This window comes from Perognathus longimembris, chromosome 2 (assembly GCF_023159225.1).
Source record: "Perognathus longimembris pacificus isolate PPM17 chromosome 2, ASM2315922v1, whole genome shotgun sequence".
NCBI classification, from domain to species: Eukaryota; Metazoa; Chordata; class Mammalia; order Rodentia; family Heteromyidae; genus Perognathus; species Perognathus longimembris.
The window spans coordinates 18805089-18825474 of NC_063162.1; the positions used below are offsets into that span (position 1 = coordinate 18805089).

The 20386-nt window shown below is 37.4% G+C and overlaps 1 long non-coding RNA gene across 1 annotated transcript; it reads right to left on the reverse strand.

Moving 5' to 3' along the window:
* Positions 1-3664: 3664 nt before the first annotated feature.
* Positions 3665-19729, reverse strand: LOC125342746. Its single transcript, XR_007209268.1, has 3 exons — positions 19666-19729; positions 18989-18993; positions 3665-3772 (listed from the first exon to the last, which is right to left on the reverse strand). It is a non-coding gene; the product is annotated as an uncharacterized LOC125342746 (long non-coding RNA).
* Between the last annotated feature and the right edge of the window lie 657 nt (positions 19730-20386).

Sequence of the window (20386 nt, forward strand, 5' to 3'; positions counted from 1 at the left end):
AGTGAAGCACTGGGCCCATTAAGCAAAAGCTTCCCATCCCCATTCCTCAATAGTCCCTGAAACCATCATTTGACTTTCTGTCTCCACGAGTCTGGCTTTTGTTAGGACCTCATATCAGTGAAGTTGTACAGTCATAAGTTGTACAATATTTACCCTTTAACAACTAACTTCTTTTTAACTTAGCATGTCTTTACACACTATATTGTAGCTTATCTCACTCAGATCACTCTCACTTTCTAATTGTGATGACCATGCAATTGAATGGACACACCACATTTTGCTTATTCATTTATCCATAAATGGAGTCTGCAGTTTGACTAATAAAAACAAAGATGCTATGAATATAGATGTACAAATACATCATCAAAGCCCTGCTTTCACTTCTTTTCAGTGAATATCATGGAGTGGAATTGCCACACTGAATGGTTCTTTTTAACAGTACAGTATGGATTACAGCAAGGATAGATGCTTAATGCTTCTCTATGGAGAGAAGTCTTTGCATCCCAATTCAGAAAACATACATTCTCACACAAAACGTATCATCAGCTGACTACAGAAGTCACTCTACATCTCTGGTCTTGTTTTTCTCATTTGATAAGAGAGTACAAATTTTTCAAATGTACGAATGGTAGCTCAAGTCTGTATTCCTGTCTATATTTGAGAGATTTGAGACCGAAATTGTGGTTCAATACCAGTTGGGACAAAACTGTTCATGAGGTCCTATAACAACCAATAAAAATCTAGCTAAAAGAGAAGAAATTGAAGCTATTTTGGAATTAAGCTTCTGACCTTTCAAGACCTTAAAAAAAAATCGCACTGTGTGTCCTGAGTCTTTAGGGGAGCCAGCATTTTATCTGTGACCACATTTTGAGAATCTTAAATGCTTTACCTTTAGAGAAGATCTTATCCTGGTGTTGGAGATAAAGAAAATGAGAGGAAGACCAGGAACTGACTGGAAGAGTAGGGAGAAAAAAGGAAACATGAGGAGGAAACACCCCCACAAAAAATGTTGTCTATCATCAACTAAAAAAGAATGTGTAAATAGGAGGATTATAGTCCAATCTGGCCTTAAGAGGAAAAAAAAACGGAGAACTTATTCACAAAATACCAATTAAAACAGCTGGAGTCAAGGCTCAAATGACAGAGTGCCTGTCTACCATGCACTAAGTTCTGAATTGAGGGGATGGGAATATGGCCTAGTGGTAGAGTGCTTGCCTCACATACATGAAGCCCTGGGTTCAATTCCTTAGCACCACATATATAGAAAAAGCCAGAAGTGGCTCTGTGGCTCAAGTGGTAGAGTGCTATCCTTGAACAGAAAAGAAGCCAGGGACAATGCTCAGGCCCTGAGTTCAAGCCCCAGGACTGGTAAATATATATGCATATATACCTATATATATATATACACATATGTATATATATACATATATGTATGTATATCTTAACCATAAAAAACCTCAATACTGAAAAAACAAAACCAATAAATTGCTGCACTAAATACTATCTGAACCAGTCTTAGTACTAGCATCCATTCTACTATGTATATGGTAGCTCTTGGCTCCTCTTGAACTGCTAAGATAACTAACTTTAGTTTGTCCATTGCAGTAACATCACTGATACCCTTTGCCTTGTCCTAGGCAGGCAACAGTATATAAATTGGCAGCTCAGGACAGCAGGGCTGGTGAACCATCTAATTAGATTTAAATCACTCTATGGTATGTAGTCTGGTTATAATCTATGGGCTGTCATGACTGTGGTGGCAGAGGTGGTTCAGAATGCAGACCCCCTTGCATAGAAGTCTAGACTTCCACTGACCAGCAGTATAAAGTTAGGCAGGTTGTTTAACCTACCTTCAACTTAGTTTCTTAAGATAAGTAGAAGAATCTAGAACTAAACATAGGCCTTGCTAATGATCTGTTGAGGGTGTGGGGAGGGAGGCTCATATTCTTTCTTCTTTCTTGCACACTTGGCTCCACTTGCAAATAGTGAGTGCTAGCAAGCTGTATCTTGCAATGCTAATTCTTTCATTTACCTCAATAATATTCCCCCATTCATTTCCTAAACCTCAACACTTACATCATTTTTTTTTGTGGCGGTGTTTCCTCCTCATGTTTCCTTTTTTTCCCCTACTCTTCCAGTCAGTTCCTGGTCTTCCTCTCATTTTCTTTATCTCCAACACCAGGATAAGATCTTCTCTAAAGGTAAAGCATTTAAGATTCTCAAAATGTGGTCACAGATAAAATGCTGGCTCCCCTAAAGACTCAGGACACACAGTGCGATTTTTTTTTAAGGTCTTGAAAGGTCAGAAGCTTAATTCCAAAATAGCTTCAATTTCTTCTCAAATTCTGTAGCATCTAATTTCAATTTTAGCAATTGTATCTCCTGAATAAAAAGTAAAAAATGGTAAACAAAAATATACATACTTTACTGAAGTGTCTCTTCAATCAAAGAGAAAGATTTTATTACATAGCAGCAAGGCCATTTTTAAATAGCATTAGCAAGTTTTTAAATATTATTTTTATGCCTGAAAATATTGAAGATTGTCTCCAAAATGTTTTTTTACAAAGATTTGTTCATCTGGTTCATAAATAGAATGTCAATTATTCTATTTGTGTGTTATGTCTCTTATGAATCTTTTCATCCCATTATAGCTGAGAGTCTCTCTTTACTTCCTTGCTTTCATGTATTTTATTTGTTCAACAAACTTCCTTTGCTTTCTCAAAGGAATTTATACCTTCTTTATTTCATTTGGATAATTGTTTCCTTATAGTTAATTTACTTGTCCCTCTATCCTTTGCATTTACTAGATGGATTACAGGCTGTAAATTATTCCTAAAGGCTTTGTTACATTCAGGTCGAACATTTTGGCAACAATGCTACACAGGTGGTGCTATGTAGCTTAGATTGCATCACATCAGGGGGCACAGGATGTCTCATTTTCAGTGCTGCTGAGATGCAGCCATGTGTTCTGGTGGTGGCAGCCATGTCTGCCTTGTTCTTCGATGGCCAGCAGAGCCTCCATTAAGCCACATATTGAAGTACCATGGACAGCGCCTTTCTAGTCCTCTTGGAGAATATTTATTTTACGTATAACAACAAATAAGTTTTATTTCTATCTTGACTTTTCTCTTTTTTATTTAATTTAACAGCCAAGGTGATGCACAGAGGGCTTACAGTTATATAGGTAAGGTAGTGAGTACATTTCTTGTCAAAATTGTTATCCCCTCCCTCATTTTCCCACCACCTTCCCACCTCCCCCACGCCCCCCCCCCAGGTGTACAGTTAGTTTACATCATATTGTCTTGTGAGTATCACTGTTTTATTGGTTTGCCCTTTGTCCCTTTTCTCATCGTTTTGCTGTTCCCCTTCCCTTTTCTAATTCAGATATATATATATATATATATATACACAATATATATATATATATATATATATATATATATATACACAAAAGCCAGGGTACCAAAATCAGTTACAGTGACAACAGGGGCTAAACCATAGGGAAGGAAAAACACAAGAAAAAAGAAATAATCTCACATAGTACATTAAAAAATAACAACAATGAAAAGACCATGTGTTTCCATATCCTGGAGTTAATTTTTCTTGGCATCATCTTATATGATCATTTGTACATAGTCATTGAGCTATTGTGATCCTCTACTAGGAATATCCTAGACATATACTAATTATTACCAATGAGGGAAACCATAGAGTCTATGTTTCTTTGGGTCTGGCTCACTTCACTTAGTATGATTTTTTCCAAGTCCTTACGCTTCCTTATGAATGAAGCAATGCCATTCTTCCAATAAATACTAAAAATCATTGTAAATCCAACACCTCCCTTCTGGAGTTGGATCTCTCCTTAGATTTTAACAATGAGGCCATCATGCACTGAGAGTAGAGTATGGCCAAGGACTATTCTTAATGCTTTATAAATCTCAACCCCTTTTTATATTCTTACAATAGCCATTTACCTTTTGCAGATGAGATATCATAACTCTAAAAACTAAAGGTAAAAATTAATTAGCTTGCCAGGGTCACATGGCTGAGAAGTGACAGTGAAGAAATTAGGGTTCATGCTGTCTGCCCTCAAACCCCATTCTCATTCTTGCCTTCTTCCCTTTCTGCAAAAGTAACCTCAGATCTCAATTCTTCTAGGAAGTTGTCCTAGACAGATTCCTGCATCCCTGTTATAATTTGAGTCCCTAAGTTAAAGAACGTTTGGCATTCTATATCCCTATGAGCATTCCATACCCCAAAATACCAGACAGGGATCTTGAAGGGAAAGGGATTATTCCAAATTGTCATTTTCTACCTGTTAGTTTTAGGGCATCTTAGCTTGTTTCAGTTTAGTTTCCTTCTCTAAGAATATATTCTGTTGAAGTTTTTAAGAAGGTTCAATAGCAAAATATGAAGGAACTTCATAATTTTAAGGAACTGCCCCCAAATTGTCCATTCTGTTGCTTCATGCAGTCATTAATTCATTCATAGTTTTTGTTTTACTTTCTCTATCACACACATGTGTGTACATACACACATACATCATACATGAATGCATATGTACACATGTAGTGCACATGTACATGCACACATACATACATGAATGTATATACACAAACACTGCATGGCTAGATATCATTCTGAAGGTGAAGGGTCACCTCAAATTTTCCTTCTTTCTTCCCTACAGCTTTTACAATTTTTCCTTGCTAGCACCCTGTGTCAGGAAATCAGTGGCTAACTAGACAGCTGAATCCTGAGTATGCAGAGGTCCTGACCATATTATTAGCCACTGTTTACCTCCCATTGCAGTCCCAGCCCATGGACGATTCTAGCCCTGGAGAGATGCGAACACCTGCGTTCTGACCGTGTTACCTAGCAGGCCAAGAACATCAAAGTCACATTGTCTTAGAGGCTGCTACCTCCTTACATCATTCAGACATGGGAAATGTGCATTTCATTCAGAACTAGCCTTGGACAACAACATGAGAGTGTTTAATTCTTTGGTATATAACCCAACCACTCTTGTGTCTACAAATCTACATGTACAATTCTCTCAACATTTTTTTCTTTTTTTAAATTAATAATTACTTATTTATTGTCAAAATGATGTACAGAGGGGTTACAGTTACATAAGTTAGGCCATGGGTACATTTCTTGTATTGTTTGTTACCTCCTCCCTCATTTCCCTCCCCCTTTCCCTCTCCCCCCATGAGTTGTTCAGTTGGTTTACAACAAATGGTTTTGCAAGTGTTGTTTTTGGTGTCATTTGTCTTTTTTTTTGGCCAATCCTGGGCCGTCAACTCAGGGCCTGAGCACTGGCCCTGGCTTCTTTTTTGCTCAAGGCTAGCACTCTGCCACTTGAGCCACAGCGCCACTTGTGGCCATTTTCTATATATGTGGTGCTGAGGAATCGAACCCAGGGCCTCATGTATACGAGGCAAGCACTCTTGCCACTCGGCCATATCCCCAGCCCTCATTTGTCTTTTTATCCTTTGTCTCCCTCAACATTTTTTTCAGTATGTATTAATGTTTTTGATATGTGTGTGACTGTGACACAAAGCCTTACATTTTATGTAATGTGAATGAAGATGAATAGGGTTTTGTCGTCGTTGTTGTTGTGTTGTTTTTTTGTTTTGTTTTGTTTTTTTTGGTGGTATTGAGGTTTTGACACAGGCCCTCACTCACAGTACTCACAGTACTTGCTACGCAAGTTATTTTTCAGGTAAGGTATTGCAGTTGTTCCCAGGGCTACCTTCAGGCTGTAGTTGTTTGACTTGTGCCCTTCATGTACTGAGATCTTTGGTGTATATTACATTTGGCTTGTCAATTGAAATGTGAATCCCCCCCAATTTTTCAGCCCAACATGGCCTTGAAATCATGCTCCTATTCATCTCTGTGTCTGGAACAGCTAAGATGATAGGTGTGAATGCCATGCCCAGAGAATATTTATCTTTGAATGATTGTATATTTACACTGAAGTTAACTGAAGTCATGCAAAATGTTGTCCTGCCCCTGTCACGTAGGGCATGTGAGAGAGCATAACATTTGAGACATGTAGAGAATTCTCAGTTCATAAAAATGAGCAGGAAGCAGAGAGTATCTATTCTATTTGTCTATAAGGCAAATCTATTCTTGGTGTAAGACCAGAGTTCTGCATAATTATTTCTCTTGTGAACTTTCAGGGACTGCTCACAAAATGAGCTGATCACAATCTGAAATTCAATGTCGCATTTCAATTTGAATAAAAGTTCCAAGGGTTATTATTTGTGCCTTCACCTTGCAAAATGGAACACCTAATTGCTATATGTTCAGTGGAGTCAATTTAATAAGACTTTATTGAACAGCTACTCAATATAGGAGGTCTTTTAAGCTGACAAAGATATTATTCCTACATGTAGAAAACCATGCAGAGAAATGGGCTCAGACCATGTTTAAATCATGGCACTGAAGTTCTAATTCGGAGCTTAACCTCTTGTATCTCAACTGCTTTCTCTGTAGATGAGAAAACCCTCACATAGCTTATTGCATTAGTATCTTTTTTCCTTCTTTATTGTCAAAGTGAAGTAAAGAGGGGTTACAGTTTCATATATAAGGCAAGTACATTACTTATCCAACTTGTTATGTCCTCCCTCTTTTTCCTCCATACTCCCCTCCCTAGCCCCCCACCATGAGTTGTACAGTTGGTTTACACCAATTGGTTTTGTACGTATTGCTTTTGCAATAGTTTGTCTTTTTACCCTTTGTTTTAATTTACTTTATTTTTCATTTCTTTATTGTCAGAGTGATGTACAGAGGGGTTACAGTTTCATATGTAGGACAGTGTGTACATTTTTTATCCAACTTATTGCCTCCTCCCTCATTTTCCTCCCACCTTTCTCCCTGCAATCCCACCCCTCCTTGAGTTGTGCAGTTGGTTTACACCATAGGTGAAGTGAGCCAAACCCAAAGAAACATAGACTCTATGGTTTCCCTCATCAGGAATAATTAATATAAGGCTAGGATTATCCTAGCAGAAGAGAACAATATCTCAATAGCTATGAACATATGAACACATAAGATGATGCTAAGTGAAATGAACTCCAAGTTATGGAAACAAGTGGTTTAACACTGTTGTTATTTTCAACACACCATGTGAAATTATGCCCTTTTTCGTTTGTCTTTCTTTCTCAAGGTTTAACCCCTGATGTCACTGTAACTGATTTTGGGTACCCTGGCTATTGTATATTCATATATTGGAACTAGGGAAGGGAAAGGAAATATCAAAATTGAGAGACAAAGGATAAAAAGACAAATGACTTGTTTCAGAGGACAGTCCATACAAACATACATGCTGTGTTTGCTGGCTTTGTGTCATTGTGACAAAACCTGAAATCAACAACTCAAGAAGGCAGATTTGGACAGTTTCAATGGTTTGGGCTCTGGCTTCATTGCTTTGGGGCCTATGGTGAGGCCTAACAGCACGGAGGAGAGCATGGCACATAGTGGCAGCCAAGAAACCAAGAAAGAGAACAAAAAGGAACCAGGACTGGAATACCTCCTTCAAGGGCATGCCCTCAGCAACGTCATTTCCTTCCAGCAGACATAATGTCACCTCCCACAGGGCCACAGGGCTTTACCACAATAAGACTTTGGAACAGTCATTCTTTCTTTGCTGTTAATATATGTTTCTTTCCCAGCTTTTTCCTGGCTTCTGTTTGTGTTTTACTTTCGTGTGCAGCACTCCTTCACTGAATACTTAAGGAGCTACTGTAAGCTCTGCATGCCGGACCATAACCAGGCACTTTCTACATTCTTCTTGTGCTTCAGATAAATGAGGAAATCAGGGGTTGAAGCACAGGGACTCCAGACATCAAAGTAGAGGCATCTCACAAAGCTCACAGAGATGCACAGAGCCAATCCCACACTGTCAGAAAGACCTACCTGCACTGTCATGGCTACAGATGTTTATTTGCTCCTTATAAAAAAATAACGAGGTAACTGAGTGAACATTTGGGCTCCCAGCATGGGTGAAAACACTCTGTGGCCAACTCTGAAATACAGATGGTCATAAGGAGAGATCTAAGCGCAAGCATTGAACAGGCTGATGCCATTTTGAAAACTTTTACTGGGCAGATCAGAATTCATCCATATTCTGTGTGCCTTGAAAAATACATTTTCTTTATTTGAAGCAGGGTAGAATATTTTTTTTTCTTTTGTCTCCAACTGCATTGCTTATTTAGCACTTAACTTTTGCTCCTTCGTATTTTCTTATTTGTTGGAGGTACAAAACTAGCTTTGCTTTTATAAGACCTTCAATAAAATAATTCAAACATTTTTTCCATATTTTTCATTTCATTTTCTATTCACTACCTGTTTAATGGATTGATCTACAGATAGATTGAAATTAAAGATTTTTTCAGAGACTCTTTTTGGCCATCCTGTATACAGCTTTCATCTACCTGATTGGTAACTATAAACCCTCGAGGAGAAGCGGCATCCCCTCAGAGCAATCCAGAAGTACATGGTGTAAATGAGAGCATGACGCCTATGAGTGCTCAGTACACTCACACATGTATATTGGTGTTATTCATTCACTTACTGTAGGATGACTTCTCTACATGTTGGCCTGATACAGTGGTAGCTATGATGACATAAGATACACTTACCGTTCCTTGAGCCATTGATTTCCCCCTCTACAATGGGTATAATTATTTTGAACACTAAGAGTTAGAATAAGCACACGGACAGCATAAACCACTGTGTAAATAGATTAATGCTGACAATTTCTTTTCTACTTCGTGTTTTTTTATTGTTTTTCAACAAACTTCCATAGTTTGGAAGCCCCAGACCCTGAAAACTTTTCAAATCCAGTCTTCCTTTGTAATTGCCAAACTATAGTCCATAGTCTTCATGAAATAAAGTCTGAGAAATAAAATGCGAACTGGAATTCTTACCTAACGGCCTTTGCATTACAAGCAAAGACCTGGCTTCCAGACAAATAAATAATTAGGTATGTGTTGTACATTTATAAGTTTAAGACAATGTGTCCATCCCCAGGGAAAGAAAGACTGCAGATCTTGGAAAAAGACTAAAATCAGGAAATGGAAAATTTCAGAAACATGTCAGAGCTTATCAGTTTGACTCTTGGGGCTCTAGTTTCTATGTTTCTCTATGCATCTGCTTCATTATCTTCCCCTCTTCTTCGTGCCCACACTGGAAGATAACACTCCATAGCCCCCAAGCACATACAACCATGATTGAAGCAAGCACAATTCCCAGAGCAGAAACAGGATCAGTGTGGACCAGGGGCATTCACGTCTTCATCGTGTTGGTAAGTGAAGTAGGGTTGGGGTGACAGTTCTCTCAAGGCAACAGTTGACAAAATTAAAGAAACACCTCAGAAGTTGCCTTGTACAATTACAATCTCTTGGTTGCATTATAGAATTATTTCTGGTCCTAGTAGTATGGTGAATTAATAGAAGAGTCTGTGCTTGGATTCATAAATAATCCAATGTGGACAAAATCCTACTTATGTATTCATCACACACCATCACCACATGCTACTAGTCCATGAGAAACAATTACTTAATATCAGCTAAACATGGACATATGACACAGTTTTTATGTGACAAACCAGGTCTATGACACATTATATATAGAGAGAGTGGGTAGGTCTATTTTTAATTTTAACCACAAGTCAATTACAAACCAGTTTTTTTCCAAAGATGCAAAATGATTGATGTGAATGTCATTTGGACTTGATAAAAGGGTAGGTGATAACCAACCGTCTTCTCTATGGATCATATGTAAGACTGTCACCTAATACATTCCTTCACAGAAAACTCTTACACTGGGAGAATTTAAGAATTTATCAACACCCAAGCCACCTTCTACCTAGAAAAATGAAGAACCTTTCACAAAAGGGAAATAAAATTTTCAAGAGAGGATAGTCCTTCTTTACATCATCCTTCCATAAGGAAATTGTGAATATTTCAGTTTTGTTATCCATTTTCATACGTTTGGGATTCTTTGTCATGGTGGATTCATGAGACTTTAAATATTTACCACTATAATCCAAGCCTTATAGCTGTATTATTATTTTTTAACTAACATTAAAGTTTAAAAGCTGAATAAGAGCTTTTCTCTATGACCAGCCAGATTATCTCTCAAGACAGAAAAATGGAAGAGCAAATCACAGAGGAAGATTTAGAGCCAATGGGGGACATTATTTACTTTTTTGGAGAGGACATTTGAGTTTGTGTTTCCCTTCTCTGAGAAAAGAAGAAGAATCCATTCTAAGATTTTTAGTTAACTGGACTTGGGACATCTAAGTTTCAGCATTAGAAAACAGTCTGCAAGCTAAATCAGATTGCTATGTATTTGCTCTTAGAAATTTCCATAATATTAACTTAGGGTCCTTAAGAATTAGAATATTTTATTTAAAAAGTATGTTAATGATGATTATTTCTAAGTGGTGTAAGTACTGAATTTTTTATAATTTTATTTTCAGAATTTCTGTAATTAAAGTCTTCAAATTAATAGTTTGTATTAAACATTAAATTTCAGTTTTTAAGTTTGTAATTAACTTAATATTTTAAAATACAACATCTTGACACTAATCTTTGAATTACTGGTTTTATGTAAAAAAAATCCAAAGTGATCATATGCAATAATTCTCTGTAGTGAGAAGGATTTGCTCTCTTTCGTTTGTTGAGGTTCAGGGTATACCTGAACTTTTCTTGTCTTGGAGATGCCGAGATCATATGCCATTTGAACATTTAGTATCATCTTCTTTCTTTTGCTTATGGTGTGGTATTCTGAAGAAGAAAGTGGGGCTGGGAATGTGGCTTAGCAGTAGCCTGCTTGCCGAGCATGCATAAAGCCCTGGGTTCAGTTCCTCAGCATCACATAAACAGAAAAAAGCAGAAGTGGCACTGTGGCTCAGGTGGCAGAGTGCTAGCCTTGAGCAAAAGGAAGTCAGGGACAGTGCCCAGGCCCTGAGTTCAAGCCCTAGTACTGGCCAAAGGAAAAAAAAAAGGAGAAAAAAGAAGGAGGAAGAGGAGGAGGAAGAAAGTGTTGGAGCTTCCTTCAGCACTCCACACAAAGGAAATAAAGAAAATAAAGCAGAGAAAGAATGTGTAACCATATAATGCACGGAGAGTAGAAGAAAGCCCAATTCTTCATTAAAAGAAAATTGAGCACTCTCCCCATGTATGTATAGTGAAGGAAGGACAAAATAAACCCAGCCTGGTTTATTCATTTTACAAAAAAACTTAAACAGCCACTCACAAAGATGAGATATTTGACTAGGGGATTTATTAGCCTTCCTCTGGTTCTGATACACTATTATTCTACTAAAAATTGAAGAGAGATACTTTCCAACAAACATAGCCAAATGATTTCCACATGGATTTATGAAAGTGAACAGTGGAAAAACGATTTTCAAATACTCTGTAAAAGTACATAAAACTAAATGAATATAAGAATCCAAGATTTGATCTCAGATCCCCAGGGCGAAAACCCAGTACTATATAATACGTCATACTTCCTCTTAGATGCAATCAGAAAATACATTTAGTCTTCAAGTCTCTTTCAGCAACGAAAAATACAAATTTCATGAAACTCAGAAATTTCCCTTTTTACTCTCTCAATGACTTTGCATTTTGAAATGAGTGTATATATTTCTTTTTCTGCTGTATAGTATATCTTAGATCTCATTGGAATAATTTTTTTCTCTTTCTACTCTCTTACAGTGTTCAGTTTCCCCTTCTATAGAATCTAGAAGTGAACATTCTCATTGTTTACCTATTGGATTGGCTTTAGTCTCAAGACACAATAATTGCATTTCATGCAAAGTTGTCTACTAAGTTTTGAGCATTAGCATCACTTTGTGTTTCCTAATCTTTATCCAAATGTCCATTTTTATACTTTCCAGGGAAATTCCAATTGACCAGCCTGGAGAAGTCACTTGAATAGAATCCACAAAGACTCATAGTTCCAATTTTAAGACAAGGGAGAGGAGTGTGATATTTCAAGAAGTCCCAGAAAACTCTCATAGGCACATGCCTACTGAATCACATACACAGAGAAGATTTATAGATCAGAATGAGGCAAGAAAAGAAAACACTAGAAAGTGAAGTGCTACAGGAATCAGTCTTTAACTTTGTATCCTTTGTGATTTTTTAAGAGCGCAATAACTATGTGCTTATGACTTTATGAAATGATGCTTACTGAAGTGAACTCCAAAAAATGGAAACAAGAGGATTCGTATATATATATACACATACATACATATATATACGTATATATACATATATATACGTATATATACATATATTATCAAACTGAATTACAGAGAGGTTACAGTTTCATACATTAGGCATTGGATTATTATTTTACTGTTTGTGGTTTTTTCTTTGGTTTATTCTCTTTTGTTCTTTTTTTTTTCTGTGCTCTTTGTCTTCTATATGAGTCTACCTGATTTAGGGAGGGGAAGCAAAGAAATGTGGGACAAAGAGATATTCACTAGACACTATTTGTAAATGAACTTGGAAATGAACTATATAGGAAGAGGAAAACGAAGAAAATGAGGGAGGGGTGACGCTGTTCAAAGGAAATGTACTCTTTGTTATAAAATGGAGTAGTAAGTATATGCGTATAAAAGTACTTTAAAAACATTCTGATCAATCATCTGTAGTTGTCCTAACAGACATTGCACAGAAACTAAGAATAGCACTAACAAATGCAAAAAATAACAAGAAACTATTAGATTCATATCCCTTGGCCATCTGCATGTATTTGGAAAAAGCATGAAAAAAATCAAATGCACCCAAGATTGTTGGAGTTGCTAAACAGAAAATGCACAATCCCTCTTCCATAATGGGAAATTAAGACAAGGCCCATATGTCATTTGTAACGTAAGTGAACAAATTCTGTTTTTCAAAATAAACACATTATCCAAGTTAAGTGAATGGTGTGATGTTTCCAAAGCCATGAAGAATTTTAAAAAATGACTGCAATTATGTGTAACATATTTAATAAATAAAAACCCATGAGTCCATCATAATAAAGGGGTAAAACTCATTTACCACCATTGGAGATGACTAGTATACCAATGTAGAATAATTCTTTCAGTAATCATATAGACAGAATGGGGTAATAATAACATCATTACATAAAAAGCAGATGGGAACAGGAAATTTGAAATTTTTATATCTCACTACAAAGATGTGTTTGTTTATTATGGCCATATAATATATCATCACAGGCTTAGAGGCCTTAAATACCACAAGACATACAACATAAAGTGTTAAAATCCCCATAGTTTGTTATCACCTAGGTCCTGAACTTTTGAAATCCACCTGCAGTCCATTAGCAGGTGAGATTCCCCAGGCCTTCTGACAACATGGTGCTTGCTTCTTTAAATAAAGTAGAAAACTATGGGAGGGAGAAATGGAGTGTTATTCATTAAACCCGGAGTTTCCTTTTTGCAAGATAAAATAAAAGTTTACACATGTGTTTTCTAATGAAATGAGTGAGTATTCTTAATCCTGCTGAATCATATGCACTTAAAATAGTTAAGGTAGTGATTATCATATCACTTGTTTTGTACTGTAATGTTTTAAAAGTCCAGAAAAGGCCTACAAAGGGCCTGTAATCCTAGCTACCCTAAGGGCTGAGATCTGAGGATTGTGGTTTGAAGCCAGACAGGGCAGGAAAGCCTGTGAGATCCTTATTAATTAATTCTAATCAAAGCAAAAGCTGGTAGTGGTGCTGTGACTCAAGTAATAAGAGTGCTAGCCTTGAGGAAAAAGGAGTTCAGGAACAGTGCCCAGGCCCAGAGTTTGAACCCCAGGACTGGCAAAAAAAAGAAAGTGGGGGGGGGAAGACCAGAAAAAGAGGAAATACAAAACAGCTTTTAGTTAATTAATCTGTAAGTAGTTGTACAAAGGAGTTGCAATTAACAAAGCAGTTTATGAATACATCTTGATCAATGTCATCCCTTTGAATATTTTCACCCATCCATTGAGAATGAGTACTATGCAAGCGAATGAACATCCTTTATTATTTAGTCCTGAGAACATTCACTCTTACTAGTCTTGCAATCCTTGGCCCAATTCTAAAACAGACTGATATTTTGACTCGTAAAATTACCTACCTTTTACTAATGAGGTTGGTCAATACAGTGGGAAAACTGAGATATTAGGGTGATGAAATAATATGTTTACAACACACAACCAGCACATGAGTAAAATGAATGGGGATTCAAAATCACCATGGTGGGGTGAATTAAGCTGTGTTTTACAGACTATGCTCTCTGACTAACTTTACAAGAAATAATTTTGACAATCTTGGAATTGGATTAAATCCTGTCAATGCATAATTTTGTACCAAGGGGCAATCCATGTAAAATATTGGAAAGTGCTGCAATTTGGGCTCAATCTGTATTTCAAGTCCAGATCTACCTATTGGCAATGAGAGAATGGGGAAATTGGGCCTGACTAAGCTCTTATACATCAAAAGTCATGTAGTTTAAATTAGTTTCATAACTTAAAACAGTAGGCTATTAATGCAGCATCTTGCACAGTTCCTGAGACAAAGTTGGGGCTCATTAGGTATTAATATCTTTTTTCCTAAACTTTTAGGATTTACTTTATAAGGCACTGTGGCACAGCTGTGCCCCATTAACTCATTTCCTCTCTTCTCAAATGTGGGTCTGCATTTCTCATCTGAATATCAAAACTGGGGTACAATTTATGTACCTAGTAGTTCACAACACAACTTATTCAGTACAAAAAGTGAAACTTCTGGTCATATTTCTGATCAGGATTTGATTTCAAATGTTCCCTACATCATCTACTATGTCCAAACATGATCACTGATTGATACGTATGTCTCTATGCTCTTCAACTTGGACAAATATCTGTACTACTGCCATGGCTAGTGATGAAGAAAATTGAGATCATTGGATATAAGGACTCTGACTCAAACCCTCTAGCATGTCTTCTCTCAATTCTTCCATCTGGGTAAAAGTTTTGTAGCCATAACATTTGCACTTTATGTCCACTGGAGATGATAACAGAAGGCCTTGCAAAGGCCATGTTCTTTCCCAACTATTGTCTGAAATGGGAATTGAACAACGTGTTGCTTTCTTGTGAAATAGAGTAAATTATTCTAAGAACTAGAGGCTATTGTTTTTGTAAGTGTGCCAAATTGAGGTTTTTATATAAGACAACCTAAATTGAAGACTATCTACAACCGAGAAGAAATCACGTGACTTACTTCTTCACTTTTTTGACTGTGGTGAACAGGAACAACACAAGCAACTAAAAGTGGTAAGAAAAATACCAGTGGTACTCAGTGGACACCATGTTGAAAAATGAGCTACATAATGTGTAGGTGGGAATGGGAGGGAAAATCTAGGAGGGAATGAGTAAAAGGGTGACATTTCCCAAAAAGAAATGAATGCTTTACCTGAATTGTATAACTATAGCCCCATCAATTACCTTTATAATAACAATAAAAAGGAAAAAAAAAAGAAAAGAAAAAGGAAAGGACTTCTGGGTGTCCATTCAGTGGAATGGCTGACTTATCCTCTCTGAGTCTCAGCTTCTTTTCTAATAAAATATACCTGGTGGATTTACTTGGGTTAGTGGAAATTCACTAGCTATATAACCAATGATCTTCCCCGACTGCCATTTGGAAGTGTACGATTCTCCCACATGCTGTCCTGAGCCCATTGGTTGGACACCATAAACCATGTACAAAAAACAAACAAACAAAAAAACCTTCCCCACCAACTAGTTCTTCACATTGAAAGAGCCTCTCACAGTAAGTTTGCTTGAAAACATGACACATTTAACATCACCACTCCTGTAAAGAGTTATGTGACCATGTGATTACAGGTGAGAGGAAGGACACTCAACTCCCTGCAATTGTGAGTCTGCTCTCTGGGAGAGAAAAAAACAATGGTTGTTATCATCTCTGTGATCACTACGCTTAAATACCCCGCTAAATGTTGAAGCCTGACCATGATATTTAAAGGACCCACCCCTTGTCTTGCCTGGACTCCTCCTTTTCCTACCTCTAAGTGTTTCCCACTGGTGCTCCCAATTCCAGAATTAACGTTGTTACAAGCCAGGGTCATCTGACACCCACAGGTTCCACTGAGGATGTGTTTTCAAATCTTTTATGACCTTAGGGAGTGGCGTGTAATTGTTGTTATAAAGTAAGTCACTGCAACAACCTTGGGAATTTGAAATCACTACAGGAAATTGAAGAGTAAATTTCTCTTAATAAAGTAATGCACAGCAAGGTGCCAAAGCACAAGCAATTAACTCGCAAAGCAGTTGTTGCATAGCAGGAAAGAGAGCTCTCCAGCTGTAAGAACCCACCAGGGTAGATTTGAGATACTTTTTCTGCCAATAGGCCCCTGGGATGTTCAGAAGTGGGCATATTATATTCTGAGTGAAGAATTTAGATGACAAAATTACTTTTCTGACTGAAGTAAGAGAGGCAGCAGGCTGGTTGTAGGGGGAGATAGATAAAGAATCTGAGAAGCGGTCTTGCCTAGGGTTATTCTTTGGGGCTTGGTCTTTGATGTGGAGGATTCAGATGATATTCGGCCAGCATTGATTTCCCCAGATAGAAGTCCAAGATTAGAAAGCATGGTAACTTTTTTTTTTCCCACACTCCTTAGGAGAAAGGTGATCTCTCTTATGTGATATGTATAAGGTGTACAAGACAGAAAGTAAGTAAAGCTTGGAGAAGGAAGCATTGTACCAATATAAATCACCATGTTAGTATGATAGCCTAGTCTTTGGAGCATTTTGCATGTATTCTGTTCTTCCTTAATGATGTTTTTTTCATTAAAAACTCACAGCAGACAGCCTGCCTAGGTAAAAGAAAAAGGATACTTCTCTCCAGCAGTGTGGTATTTGCTTGAAAGGACAGGAATGCAAGGGTGTCTTAGACACATTTGCCTAAGGATTGTAATGTGTTGGGTCTAAACTCCCAACTAGCTACATGACTGCTGATCTTCCGGAACTGCCTCACATTTGATCATCCAGTGACTCCATCAAGCTTAGGAGACCAGGTAAGTTCCCAGCATAATGTATTATGGGATATTGTTGATCTTTCTTTGAGTAAATGCCAGTCTCTCCAGACTCAATGTCATGTTCTCTTCTATTCCAAGCTTTGGGTTTCACCCTACCCAATATTATTGTAACCCTCTGGCTATTAGTATGGGCTCTGCCATCTAAACTACATCATGGCTGAGTCCTTTTCTGCTATGTACCACCTATTTGCTTAATTTATTGTATCCTTAGTGATTTAGTTCTTAACATCACTTATTTACTATACTGGGAAAAACCTCTCAGAAATATTAAATAAAACCAGGCATATGAAACAAAAAATAACCTAGAAATTATCTGATAAGACCATTAGATTCTTGCCTAAAGTTTTTGTACGATACTTTCTATGCTCTCTGACCTGCAATTTTTTTTTTAAGATTTTACTTTCTCTGCTTACTCTCTGGTGATTTATTTAATAAACTTAAATCAGATTAAAATTACTGAAGCTTTCTGGACCTCTATTTTCCCATCTGTAAAATAAGGAGTAGCAGCAGGTGTTCTCTCATAATTCCCTCTTCATATGTTTATTGGTATCTTCAAATTTTATGCATCTCATACTGAAGCCCGTCTCATTAAGATTCTTAAGTGTCACCTTACCAAATGGCCTCATTTTGTTTCCTGCCCACAAGAATCTTCACATGAAAAAAATCACAAAGTTTTGTATATGAGTAGTTGATGCCCTGAACTCCATAGGCAAAATTTCACTTTCATTGACATTAAATTTTGTATTACTTAATTCAGACTTCCTTTTCAGTTAGTGGGTATATTTTGTGGTTACTGATTTTTTTTAGTCAGTATATTATCCCAACAATTTTTATCCACAAATGCGATAAAACTTCCCTTCCATATTTATCTACATGTACTGACATGGTTCACCACACAGAACCAAAGAAAAAGCTGTGGACCTCCTATTAGAGAATTTCCTCTCATTTATCGTCCAGCAAACCATTCCTTCTAGGTCTGTTTGTCCATCATGTTATCACCTTTCCTTTTTTCTCTATTTGCCCTTACACATGCCACTATTTCTTCATTATAAGCCCAATTCTGTCATGTGACAACTTTGGCTCTCTATATGTCTACCTGGCTTCCTTGGATAAGAATCCACAGTTGTTATAAACTTGAGCACAAGACTGAGGTTCATGTTTGATTTAGCACCTGCTGCTCACTGGCTGAATGACCTTGGAAGGGTTACAGAAGAATTCTGCCTGCACACCTACAATTCAATTTAAATACCAATGGCGTCCTCATTGGGATAATATGGTCTCTTGTGCAGATCATATCAAAGGCTTACAGGAAACAACTTGCATAGACTAAAGATGTGATTAACACTGACTCTTTTTTACATATATCAACACTGGAACACCACCAAAGAGGACAAAAGGGAAAATTAAATTTACCTAGCCAGATCTTGGTTGATTTCTCCTACTTGTTAATTTTTCCTAACATCTGTGTACCTTTCTTTCATGAGTCTCCTATCTCATTATAATAATATATTCAATGTTATGATTATTTGATTAAAATTATCTCCTTGGTTGAATCAAAAGCTCTGGGGACAGCATCCATGTCAACTTCTATCAGCCCTGCATCTCTGGTACACTACAAAGTGCCAAGAAGAGACTAATGCATATTGGTTATGTACACAAGCAAATGATCTCCATGGAATTGCACTAATAATTTCCAAGACACATGAAAATTTAAGGAAAACCATTTGTAAAGCCTCAAGGAAGATGAATTTCCCCGCTTCACCAACACCAACACTTGACTCTAAGGAACAGCTGTTCTGTTTTATTTTTTATTCATTGACTAAGTGATGTTTAGAGGAGTTACAGTTTCATAAAATTTCAAACTTGTTACCTCCTCTCTCATTTTTCTCCCACTTTCCCTCCTCCCCACCCACCGCAGTTGTATATCATATTGTCTTGTAAGTATTGCTGTTGCATTGGTTTGCCTTTTACCCTTTGTCTTTCAATTTTTAGGTTCCCCTTCCCTATCCTAGTTCCTTTTTTTTTTTTTTTTTGCCAGTCCTGGGGCTTGAACTCAGGGCCTGAGCAACATCCCTAGCTTCTTTTTACTCAAGACTAACACTCTAGCTCTTGAGCCACAGCGCCACTTCTGGCTTTTTCTATATATGTGGTGCTGAGGAATTGAACCCAGGGCTTCATGTATATGAGGCAAGCACTCTGCCACTAAGCCATATTTCCAGGCTCCCCTTCCCAAGTTCCAATAAACATATATATAATACCCAGTGTACCAAAAAGTTACAGTGACATCAGGGATAAAATGATAGGGAAGAAAAACAAGAGGCAAAGGCATAATTTCACATCATATGTTGAAAATAACAGTGACAATAATAAACCACTTATTTCCATAACTTGGAGTTCATTTCACTTCCTATGTGCTTATACGTACATAACTATTGAGCTATTGTGATCTTCTGCTAGGACTATCATAGACATTTACCAATTATTACCAGTGAGGGAAACCATAGAGTCTGTGTTTCTTTGTGTTTGGCTTACTTCACTTAGTTTGACTTTTTCCAAGTCTTTGCTTTAACTTACAAATGGGGCAATGCCATTCTTTCTGATAGAAGCAGAGAATTCCACTGTGTGTATGTAACAGCTGGTTTTAGCATCAACAAGGGAGTACATTTTCTTTCTGTTTGTCTTTTATTTTTTTGGTACTGGGGATTGAACCCAGGATGTTGCACTTGCCAGGCAAGGACGTTGCCACTGAGCTACATCCCAGCCCGGGAGTACATTTTCTTGCAGCGTGGGGAGGGAGTCAGCATTTTCATATTCAGTGTGTCACACTTTTGCTTGTGTTCCCCACACAGTGGTGAATGCAGCTCTTCATGAAGATCATGGATATTGAACTGGGGAACTCTGAATCTGAAACCCAGAAACTCAGCTGATGTTTTCTCAAATTTTTCTAATTATGAGAAATCATTTGTTAAACACATCGTCTCTAGACTTCCACTCAAGATCAACTGATACAGTTCCAGGAAAGGCACTTACAGATAGTACTAATAAGGATCACAAAGAATCTTTACGACCAAGTAAGTTTTGACAAATTCTGCTTTAGGCCAATCCCTCCCAGTCACCCCAGAGCTCTCCAGTGTGAGCCTTGTACCAGCAGCTTCAAAAGAACTCAGGACTTAGGAGAACTTCAGACTCTCAGCCCCTCCACCCTCCCTCATGGGCCTGCAGACTTCACTTTGAAAACTGCTGCCCTAACTTATTCTCTGAGGAAACCTTTGCCCTAACCCTCTCTACTTT